A 12,217-nucleotide genomic window follows, 5' to 3' on the forward strand; every position below is an offset into this window, starting at 1 on the left:
GGGTTAAACACATTCTTGTAAACTAGCTTGATATTTCCAAAATTAAAACCAATATGAGATTTGTTACGCTTAATTTAACCTTCACAAATTTGTAATGCAATTACATGACAAACGCTTGTTTTAAAAAATTTAGAAGTTTTTAAGACATTTTAGTAATTACGAACCTTTCAGCTGGCACTGACGTAACTGGGAGAGTCAGGAACATCATCATGGCTGTACAGATGTCAAGAAGGCTGCTTGATAGAGTAATGTTTTCTACCAAAACAATTGAGGCTAACTCCTTGGGCCTTTTTCATTCCTCTGTTTTGTATGTCACTGGAAACAATATTTCTGGGGCACGCTGTGTCTCTAGAGCATGTGAAGCACCCTCTTCATACTTTTCACAAAACTTCTTAGCTGAAAAATTAGTTCATCGTCACTTTGTTCTGTGAGGTACTTCGGGGATAAAAAGGTGAAATGATCTTTAACATTGACCATGCTGTCAAAAAGTCTGGTAATTTGAACAATACCTATGTTCAAGCTCCTGTAAAATACATTTACTTTAAATTTGTGTTAAGGGGCAGAAAATTCAGCATCGCTGGTCTGTTCGTCGAAAACGCTTTTTACTTTTTTAAATCTCTTAGTCGGTAGAGAAGACTCAATATTCGAACAACACATTCGAACTCGTTTCCTTCTTTTTTGAGTTTATCTAAACTCTTCTCAAAAAGGATTGTTGCTTCGGCAGGAAATACCTCCTCTTTCCGACGTTATATTAATTATTTCTAAAACCTTAATACATACCTTAGTCATTTACTATTTGAGTCATGTGCCTCTACAACTTCTCTACTCATTGAGGAAACGAGAATAATATTCGTCAAACAACTTAAAATAGAAACAAAGTTACTCTTTATGGCCAACACACAATCATTTCTAGATAACCTACTAGTCGGGTATAATCTTTTGAGTGTCTTCCAGACTATAGGCCCCCACAATTCCATAGATTGTTCTCTTAAAACTTGCCATTCCGGCAGACTTTCGCTGAAAAACAAATATATTTGATTGATCAAATCCTAAAATACAATCATTTCTGTTATGTTAGTAACTGAATATTTGAGTACCAAATTTAAATAATGCTAGGCATAATGTACGTAATTGGTATTGAATGATTTTTGTTTTATTATAGGTTGGATTCCACAGTATTTGCCACTCATTACGGCTGTCCCGTCGTTACCCCGGCCTCTACACTTTTGAATTGCAATGTAGTTTCCTTCTAAAAAGTTGCAAACGTCGTTAGTTATTTTGTAATAATTTTAGCCTGTCAGAGCGATGAACCCTAAGATTGATTCTTGAATTTCAAGTTTTTTGTTGTTGTGAACTGACACAACATGTCTTATTACCAATGCCAGTTGATCTGTGTCTAATATAAGAGAGAAAAAAATGAACTGCTTGTATTTCACTTATAATTTCATTAAAAACATGTGTGACGCAAACGTGATTATTTCGTCTTGGGTTGTAGGAGATAAATACTTAAATTTGCTATGATCCTTTTCCAAATGACGTTTTAGAAGAGGGTAGTAACTATAGACAACAAATCAATAATGTTCAAAACGGTTCCTAATTTAGTATCTACTGTTTGAATATTTTCATTACGATGCCCTATGAACGCTATGTTACAAGTGGTTATAGTTATTAAAACATCCGAAAGTCTTTTAAAAATGTAACACCATTTAGATACATATTTTTGGATAAGTGACTTTGCATCAAGACTATCTTTCACGGTACTGTAATCTAAACATGAATTATCTTTAATTTTTTGCACAACTCTAGTTTATCACTATACCAAGCATCATTAAAGTTAGGATCGGCTCTGTCAGCAAACAACCAACGAGGTTCACAGTAAACTCCATTTAATAAAGGTGAATAACAAAGCCAAAACCTTTCTAGTGTTGTCTTGTTTTGGCAATTTTGTAATAAAAATTACTGCTAAAAGATCTTTTGCTTATTGGGTCTTTAGGAAAGAGTCCTTCGGGCCTACATGGTTCTGAACTCAAAACAAAAGCTTTATCTTCGTCTTGTAAGATAGACACTCCGTCTTTACTGTAGAGCTCAATGTCAGTTTTAAACAAGCTCAATATTTTGCAGACTTTTGGTCAATTTCATTAGTACCAATTCCAAAATAATTGTTTTGATTAATGTTTGAGATACAAGTATGACTATTTTTATTTATCTTAATGTCTAGACTCACTTCTAACTCGTTATTTGTGAGTTCAGGTAGGGTCGGTGTGGGTTTTTCATTTTCAGTCTCTATGGCAGGTAGGTTGGAATTTATTTCACTTCCAGTACACTCACTAACAAAACAGAAAATTTCATATTGTTTTTACTTGTAGATACATCAGATTAAAAACAACCAAACAAACGATTTTCTGATTTTTTCCTTTTCCTCCTGCTTTCTGTACTCCACACACTAGGTTTTTAGACATTGCTTTAATATTTTAAGGTTTTAGAAAATCGGGTCAATATATTATGTAAATCGTTTGTTGAAAGTAGCATAGTTAAAACTCTTGAAACGCCGCCACAGTCACACTAATTAAATCACCACTTTCGAGTAGCAATAAACTTAACGAGTGACCAATATCCAATATTTACTGAGAAGGAACTAAGAAGGGAACAATAAATAGATAGTGGCGGAATATATTCAAGTCACAACTTTAAATAACGCCGCACACACTGCGGTCTGCGAATACACTTGATTGGCGTCGGCGCGTGGCGCGGTGGTGGTTCGGTAAACAATATTTGCCTGTTTTAGTTTTGAAGGCTACCTTATTGTTGTAACAAGGATTTTTTCGTGAGTTTAGTTATACGAAACAGTTTTACAGATCATTATAATGAAAACAGTAATATTTATCCCCCAGAAGGGTTACTATTAAGTTTACTTACTGACCTATAATTCAAAATATCATTACATTTAAACAATTTAATACTCATTTGTTTTTCTATTAAATACGAATTCCCGGTTTTTATGATTTTGTAAAATCAAACGATTCCCCTACCACATCTGTACTAATATCTTCTACTGGTGTTTTAAAACTGTCTTCAAACACTTCTGCTATGGCTTGTACTTCTTTAATTTGAAAATTTGTTTTGATTTTATCTAAAATACTTGACTTATTTATTTAGAGAGAAATTGGTTGAATATATTTCAAGTTTCTTTTGTGTTCTCTACTATTCTAAAAAAAAAAAATTTAAAAAATATTTTTACTTTACCTATAATCTTAAAATTTAGTCTGTTTCTTGCACTTCGAAATATTTCCTTTAGCTCTAAATTATATTAATCGCTTTTTAAATGCTTCTAAATGTAAATTTTATGTTCTGTATTTTTTTATTTCTGCATTGTACCAAAATTTTGTGATATTACCCCCTTAATTTTGACAGTTTTTTCGATTGACTGTATAATTTTTCAAAGGATTCAACAATAAATTTATAAATATCTACTGGGTCTTGAATGTCTAGTAAACGCCACCAATTACAACATTGTATACCTGCATTTACTTTGTTTGTATCTATAACTTCTAAACACTTGATGTAATATCTTTAACATTCAACTTAATTACCTTACTGTCCAAAAGTTGTCAACAATTTTATCTTTAACCGTAAAAGATGTATAATTACCTTCCAAACTAGGTTTATCTAGCCTAATATTAATATGGACCAAACATATGCATACCCATCTACTATTATACAATTCAACTCTAGTTTGGTCTTCAATTCTTTTTACTAAACCATAATTTTTAATTACATTTAAACACATAAACCAATATTTAAAACTTTTATTTTTGTGAGGCCTTTCGATAGCAAGGCTATCTTCGTCAGACCTTTTTTGAAAGTTTGAAATATTGGTTTATGTGTTTAAATGTAATTAAGTTAACAGTAACCAATATAAGCTCCATCATCAACATAAACCATAATTGTATAAAATATTTAAAGACGTCAGATCTGTAATGTAAGATGACACAAATTTATGTGTCTCCTACGGGAACGGTTCGATTACTCCACTGATCGTTGGCCCAAAGACCCACTTTATTAAGACATAGAGGTTCGATTACTCCACTGGCTTGTTGTCCCAAAGACCCTATTTGTTTGTTTTCTATAAATTGTACAAAGTACAAAATGTTGGCCCTTAGAACCTTATAGTTTTTGGTACTGGTATAGGTCCGTTGGGCCAAAGATCAGTGGTGTAATTTAACCATGAATATTAAGCAATAATAAATTAAGTAGGTTGTTGGGCCAACGTACCTAAATGAAATGAATCCTACAAAGTTCAAAATATTACACCACCAGGCGTTGGCCCAATGACCTACGTCACTGCATGAGCTTGTTTAAGCGGGCAGAGGGTCGATTCGGTCTCTGTCTCCTTCTAAGCGCTCTTGCAAGACAATATTTTACTTGTTTAACATTCCAGTTAATATGCTATTTTAGTGTTGTTCTCTAGATACTAATGTATGCAGAAAATATTTCATAACCTAATAATATTATAAATGTGAAAGTGCCTTTGTTTGTTTGTTTTGCTTTCATGTACTATTCAACTGATTGTACTAAAACTTTACATGGACATTCTTACGGTGCTTGGGATGAGTAAAGGCCTATTCTTATTTTGAAAATCATTCTGGGCTACGCCTCACTGGTCTTTAAATTAGTGGACAATCCCATCTGGATCTGTAAAGTTAGGAAATATTAATAATGAGCAAGTCTAATGCAATCAACTGTTCTGTGTAAACATTTAATTATTTTCAATTTGTTTACATCTATAGTGAGTACGTTCTAATTTAGTAATTTCTAATAATGGTAGTAATAAGCATTATTCTTAAAGACGTTTTAGATTTCAGCAGTTGGGTAAGTACTCATCTACCTTAGAAAATGTCCTAAAACATATGATAGTCAGAATTTGACACCGAAGATTCCCTTTGAAGCAGTCGGCAAGAACAATGCTAGATGAAAGTTTGCTGGGCTGTGCTTTTGAACTAATGTACCAATTCCAGCTCTTAAAATAATAAAATATTTTTCAGTTTATAAAGAAGCAAACACAGTGTCATTGTTAAAATAGTTTAACTGTACATTTTTACAAAATAGTAAGTATTAGATCTAAGATACGGTGTTACTTCCTAACTTTTACTATAAATTTAAAGACTGATACAAAACTCATCTTAGTTCACTTTTACCAGAAGTGGGCTTCTCTGATCTGTGATATAAATTTTCTTGATTGGGAAACAAGCCAAAATCAAATATGGTTAAATCATACTGAGAACAAGTAAATTACAATGGCCATAACTGTAAACGTTTTGACATATTTTCTTGATCGTGACCACAAGGCAAACATTGGCTTCGGATATATAATTCACTCGAACCAGTACAGGTCATACATGTGCACCAACTACTAAATTAAATTGCGTGCAAAGTGGCAGGCAACTGCTAGCAGTGCAGATGTAATAGACAATATAGTTTAGATGCTGGGGGGAAAATAAGAACAAACTTTTGACCATCATGTTTTTTTTAGTGTAAAATTTGTTTGAATAATTCAGTTTTTAAGACAGTTTTTTAAGTGAAAATAAGTCGTAAATATGTTGAGCTTCACTTTAACAAACACGTATTAGTATATTGTTTGAATAACTATATCATTTTAAGAACAGTTGACTAATACTAAATATTTATAATTTTGACAAATTTGTAATTTAAATGTTTGCTATACCAAAATGTAGATATGTCTTTCTGATACAAATAATAAATGTTATATTGTTTTGTAGTGTTGTTCTGCCTACATTATTTATGAGGTGTGGCTATAAATAACCAGATTAGTAAGTTATTGATGGAGCCACAGAATGAACACAATAAGACTGAATATCGTATGGCTGGTCAGGTCAGTCCTTCTCACCCCTCCTCGTGTTGCGCCTGCCTCCCTACTTATCCCGCTCATAGCTGAACATTTTCTGTAACACTGTTCATGACTTCTGTCTAAAACAGTGGAATCACCCCTTAATGCAGAGAGTCCACCAATGAAGAGAGAGTGGTCCAGGACGTAATATCCATTATGGAGTGTTAAAGTACTTTTATATGACCACAACTCTCCTCTCACCCCAAGGGCTAGATCTTCTTCTACCCCACAAATACAATATGCCTCCAATGAAGCCTTAGAGATGTACCTCTTTTTCTTGAATTCCAACTCCTTCAGGAAAGAGTACACTGGAAGATCTCTCACTGAGTGAAAATGACACTTTAAACCATTTTGTCAAACAAGTTGAACAGAGAGACTCATACTTATTCGCTTGAACAGGTGTTGATTTGAAATATTTGTTTCTCAAGGACCTGTTAGCTCAACAATAACTGCCATCTCTAATATTCAACATAACAATGACAAATCTCCAAAATACCATTTTTCAGTCATTGAAAAATACCATTTACCATAAAGCTGCTCGGACATTCCTTATTCTTTAATGTATTAAATTTAAAAAATACAAGGTACATAGGATATATAAAATAACTTTAATAATAATAAACCAAATTATTTCCAAACCCAACAAGTTTATTTTACAAATTTATACTACACAACACCTTAACACATGAACTATGTACATAACACACTACTTCAAATACTCAAACATGATACTGGAATGTTCAATATTGTTTTGCTTGGACCAGACTTTCTTTGGTTGATCTCTTTATCATTTCTTTATCTTCACTCAGCTTGATCAAAACGTATTTTTCATATTAACCAAGAATCAATACATAGCACCAAATCCAACAAAACTACACTGCATTATACCTATACTTAAGGAAATCACATTGCACACAAAACTTGAACACTTCTACACTAATTCATCTAAATTAAAAAAAAAATTACATATGGTAAAGTTGGTCCTTACTGAAATTAGGCACTAAGTGTAAGGATAAACCTATTGATTCAACTATGTAGAAAAATAGTGACTAAATACTAGTATTTAAAGAGTGTTGTTACCTACAACTCTATTGAATCTCTGAATAAATATTGTGATTAATCCAAGTATTATATTCTGGCTGTGTTCTCATAAACAACATTATTGATTTTTTCAACGGTTATCATTTAATGAATACTGTTCCTTTAAAAAAATGCATGCAGGCAAATCTAGTTTTCACTTAATTTTGACTATATTTAGAATATACAGTGTTGTACAATACCATGAAGTCAATATTGACTAAAACTTAATATGCAGTATTACTAGTATTTTATTAGATAAAATGAAAGCACATGTTCTTATAATTATAACTATAGGAAACTTATTAGAGTTTGGCACACTAAGGCACCTAAGTCAAACAAATTACAGATTAATTTTCACACTAACACCAAATATATCTTATAAACGGGTATTCTTTATTTCTGAGAAGTATTTATCCGATTTTATTCAGAAATATTACCAAACAATAAAATTCTTTCCCAAAGCTAACTAGAATGTTCTATTAATGCATTAAAATTATGTATAAAAATACTGTATGTTTACAGTTAAAAGTTTTCAAGAACAGAATGTGATAGCACCATGTCAGAATTTTGTAGTTTGAATAAAAGTAAAAATAATCTTGACAAGCTCTTGGTTGTTAATTCATAGAGAAACTTTCTTTTCAATACTAAGTAACTTTTTTGTATAAGTATAATAGGAGACTCTGTAGAATTAATTGATTCAGAAATAATTCATGCAAAAATAACATTAAAATGTTACATCTGGAAAATGGTCAGAAATTACAAACACTGATAGTTGAATGAGAACACTAGTTTCATATTTGCTATATCATATTTTATAAATTTAAGTAAACCATTAGATACAACCTGTAATTAACTTTAATATTGATGCAAATTATCTTAAATTTATATTTTTTTAATCACACGCTCATTTAAATATTAATAATAAGTTTAATATTTCATTTTTTAAACTAATGTCTTACCAATTAGGTCAAACTTTGAAATACATTGTAACATTTTATAACGTTACTAAACCTGAGGATAATATTATTTCATGATAAATAGAGAAGTGATTAAAAATACTATGTGATTAAAAATGTACCAGTGTTTTTAATTGGTTAATTATTTTAGTTGCATATTCAAAACATTATAAACACAAGCTTACTTTGTAAAATTAATATTTCACTTAAAATATACACACTTATATTACTAAATCGTGCAACAAACCATAATACAAATCCAGATGTTACACAATAAAAGCAAATAAATACCGTTTACCATTATCACTGGATTTATTGCTGAATTTTATCATATTATGATATGAAAAGCAGCATTAACCTTAGGGTATCGTTAAGTATATGATACAAATAATTGGAAAATCCTACAATTTGTTCCTGGCAAAAGTCGGGGCAGCACTGCTCTTCATGAAAAACGACATAAAACATAGTTTGAGAACAGAAAGACAAAGAATGTTTGGAAAGAATCTGTGCACTAACCTGATAAGGCAAATTAATAGCCTACTAACATACAACATATCAACAGCAATTCCTAGGAAAGAATGGAAATTTCCAAACTTTCGTTTGAAAATTCAAAAACATTTGTTTATTGTGGTATACTTATTAAATACTCAATTTGATCATTAAATGATTTTATCTATAATATTCTAATTTAGATGCCCGAATCAATTAAATTATTTTCTTTAAATGACAAAGACATAGTTCTTTAATTGTTTTACGGACATTGAAATACAGACACAACTAAATAAAATTAGGAGCTATTTTTATACATCATACCAAGGTAATTTTAAATACCTTAAAACTGAAAACAATACAACATTGTCGAATCTGCTTCGATAGCTGACATTTGTTTTCAACATGATTTTCAATGTATAAAAATTATTAAACAACATTAAATTTTATTTTTGAGATATACATTTTTAACCCCTCAAAGGCTAACACCAAGTTAATTTGTCACTCACTTATGACTGATGAATTAATTCTTCATATCACGACCAGTTTTATTTAGATCCACAACTAGCGGTAAAACAGCAAAATAAATAACAGTACGTAATGCAGTATTTTGCCGTTAGAGATGTGGGCATGGTGATTGCTCTACATTGAGATTGTAGTTTGCTTGAAGCATAATTTGTGCCGAGAATTGTGTTACCATTGCATCAATTCCGATGTGGTTTTGTGCGGCTCTTTACTTCAAGTTTTCCCATACCCAAAAACCTACTAAAACCATCATTCATAAACAAGTGTGTGTAAAAAAAGAATATGATGAGTGAAAAAGTAGTGTTGTACCTTGATGTTTATTGTTAAAAGATCTATGTCAAGTTTATCAAAAAACAGAAAAAAATGTTTCCTGAGAAATTTTGGCTAGCAAAATAATAATATTTTATTTAAAAAAATTTAAAATGACCAATAACTTAAATTATGTAATAAAAAATAAGCACTTTTTAAAACTTTTGTCATTTTTTATAAGCTATTAATTGGTTAAACTGGCGTTATGTGAAATTATCAAAAATAGTAAAAAGTGTTTCTAGGCAAATTTTGGCTAACAAAAGAATTGTACTGTATTTTAAAAATTAAAATTGACCAATAACTTAAAATATGTAATAAAAATAAGCACTTTTTTGTTCATTTTTGACATAAGCCGTTAAGGGGTTGGGTTAAACTGACATTTTTCATAGAACCTTACATTTGTCTATTTTAAATATCTTAGAACTGTACATTTTTCTTTTATAAATTTAATCTTATATAAATATGTTTAATACCCAATAACTACAAGAAAAACTAATACAAGAACATAAAATATAGACACATTGACAACACAAATTTAATAAATACATAAAGTGACAAATTCTAGGTGAAAACTAAAATCGAAAATGATTAATCTTCAAAGAATAAATTATTGAAACAACTGTAATTATTTACTACAAGCACTAGTGAAATGCTAGGAAAGTTTAAATTGGAAATGATTAATTCCTAATGCACTAGTTTCTAAATGAAAAGTGTCTACTGAAGACAAATATATTGATTTAATTCGATGTGCGATTGAAGGTCCATTCTTTCTCATTGGTGGTCATTTGCTGAGATAAGACTCACTGGTCAACTTAACACGAACATCACAGAACAATGTTATAAACGTCACTATAAAGTCATGATTTATTTATGTTAAAATTACATGAATGAATAGAAACTTGTTTTGATGAACAGTAAAAAAAGTAAACTCCAGATCTGTATAGTTAAATTCTTAACATTAAAAATGTTCATTCATAATTTAAATTAATAAATAAACTAACAATTAATTAAAAGAATTTTCGAGAAATTTGTGAGTTTTCCCCAAAAGCATTTTTAGCCCGAACTTTTCATTAATACGTTTGCCATTCAGCTTCTTGTCTCAGTTTATCCAAAGCTTCGTTGTTCTGGAGTCAAATTTTTCTAACTGGCAGTTGTGGGTATTAAAACTTCCTCTAACTCTAGATCACATTAATATTTGATTTTTACATAACTCAATGAATTTTATCAAGGAAATACAATAATTACATTTAATGCGAGAAAACTATGTATTTATGAAATGAGTACACATTTGTACAACACACAGCAAATCAAAAGGGTGTGATTGAACTTGTTACAGCTTACTGTACAAAATGTTTATGAGAATTGCACATACAGTCAAGGATATTATTTAACAAATTCTTATATCACCAACCAAATTCTAAAGAAAAACAACCTAGACTTTTTGAAAACACTAGACGAAGCAGCAATATGATTATGGACATTTATGTGCGTGGATTTAGTGCAGTTAAGAACTTAGTCTCAATATACAGAATTTAGTTTACTCAATAGTAAGTGGAACTTAAATCAAAGCTTATTTTAACAACTTTGATTAAATGAGATTCATTTATATTTCTATATTGTGTAAGGATTGAGGTATACATTTTATGGTGATAGAAACAGGAAAATCCATAGTAAAATCAGTTATAAAACATTATATTTTGCTTATGGTTGAAATTAATTAAACATATATATATATATATATATATATATATATATATATATATATATTTCCTGTTTTATATCTCCATAATATATATATATATATATATATATATATATGATATAAATCACTATTGTACTATGGATTTTCCTGTTTTCTATCTCCATAAAATGTATACCTCAATTCTGATTTATATATATATATAAATATCTATATATTGTTATATGATATAAATCACTATATAATATATTGTATATATAATTAAATGTTTAATTTTGAATTTTATTTTACTTCCACACAATTGAGTTCTAATTTAGATTGTTGTGACTTTGTACGGAATGAAATGAGGTAATTAGTGACATTATTGATACTGTGCAATAGTTTATTTTCTATTTAGTATCGTAAGTCACATTTTAAAACTTTCTATTTAGAATTAATTTATATATTTAATTCCAATTGTAGTTAGTAAACAAATGTGCTAACTTTGGATTTTTCTATACCAATTAATGTGGAATTTGGAAGCAAAAGTAAATTTGTAAACAATCTCAACAAGAAAGGACAATATACATTCATTTCTGAATATTATCTTTTAATAATGTTTATGTCAAACATAAGATAATAATAAACATAACTGAAATAAATCATGACTTTGCATTTAGAAAAAAAGGAATAAAAATATCACAGTTATACTTCAAGAAGATAAGAAAAGAGAGTTTATGTGAGGATCTCTGATACAGTGTCCTCGCGGTGAATTAGTAACGAGTGTTTCTTGATCTTGAGCAAAAGAATCTCCTGAGTAGCATCGAGCCGCACAAATACAAGGCGCTCGATGACACAGCTGCCGACCGCAGATTGTTGCCAGTCATCTAGCTGGTACTCTTCCTGTCAAACACAGTTACACTTCATGTCAGAGTTTGGTCATTACAGTTTTGCAAATAAACTTGAGCTAGACTATCCTGAGTGGAGCCACTCAAACAAAAGTTACTCGATGACAAAGTTACCAATCGCAGATTGTTGCCAGTCAATAAAAAGTTTTTAATATTGTTATAACTTATATGTTGTAATTATTCCATGAGTTAATTGGTGGAGGACTCTTAGCTCTGGTATTGCTTAATTCTATAATTTAGGATACATTAATAACTATTGTTATCATTGCCTAGACTTCATTGCATGTACAACATTTAATTTATAAATTGATTAAAGAGGTATAAGTAAATAATAATACATAATTGGTAACAAAACAACAACAACAAA

At 30.1% G+C, this 12,217-nt stretch overlaps 1 protein-coding gene across 4 annotated transcripts in view; it reads right to left on the reverse strand.

Annotated features, from left to right (window-relative positions):
* Positions 1-6,532: 6,532 nt before the first annotated feature.
* LOC124362530 (transmembrane protein 41B) overlaps positions 6,533-12,217 on the reverse strand; it is a 32,630-nt gene continuing 26,945 nt past the window's right edge. For all 4 annotated transcript variants that reach the window (XM_046817117.1, XM_046817118.1, XM_046817115.1 and 1 more), the window contains exon 7: positions 6,533-11,845. The gene's annotated coding sequence lies outside the window, so the exon portion shown is untranslated. The remainder of the gene's footprint in view (positions 11,846-12,217) is intronic.

Source organism: Homalodisca vitripennis, chromosome 5, assembly GCF_021130785.1.
Source record: "Homalodisca vitripennis isolate AUS2020 chromosome 5, UT_GWSS_2.1, whole genome shotgun sequence".
Lineage (NCBI taxonomy): Eukaryota > Metazoa > Arthropoda > Insecta > Hemiptera > Cicadellidae > Homalodisca > Homalodisca vitripennis.